Below are 647 nucleotides of genomic sequence, written 5' to 3'. Positions count from 1 at the left end.
ACTAAACACAAAGAATCATCACCATCAACCTATTAAATGTGAGTAATATTTAGTGAGAATTAAAAAAGCAAAACAAGACGATAAATCTAAAAATTTTCTATCTCTTTTAATTAATGTAGTGTTTCACTTTAAATAACCCTTTTTTATAGATAGTATTCATATGACAAACAAAATAGTAAGAAGATTCATATTAGATTATTATAAAAACTAATGTCATCCTTATTATAGTATAATCATATTATTTTAAAACATGAAAAATAAAATAATAAAGTACAAATTAATTAATGTGCACAATAAAATATAAATATAAAATTTATATAGTAGTAGTCAAATATGAAAAGCAATGATGTACTATATTAAAATGTAACTTAAATTTATAATTATTAGTTACAAAACTTACAAAACTTATTAGAAAAATTAAGAAACTATTACGGCCTGGCCCAAACAATTTACGGGTCGACCGATGGTACGCGGAATCGTGATTACACTTTAATTATGTAAAATTCATTGCTCTTTCTTTCCCTGGAAATGGCGCCAAAAATATGATGCCAAGACCATGGTTCACAACTCCGTGTAACTAACCAGCAAGTGCACTGGGTCGTCCAAGTAATACCTTACGTGAGTAAGGGTCGAATCCCACGGAGATT

The sequence above is a fragment of the Arachis ipaensis genome, chromosome B02, assembly GCF_000816755.2.
Source record: "Arachis ipaensis cultivar K30076 chromosome B02, Araip1.1, whole genome shotgun sequence".
NCBI classification, from domain to species: Eukaryota; Viridiplantae; Streptophyta; class Magnoliopsida; order Fabales; family Fabaceae; genus Arachis; species Arachis ipaensis.
This window is presented reverse-complemented; position numbering follows the sequence as displayed.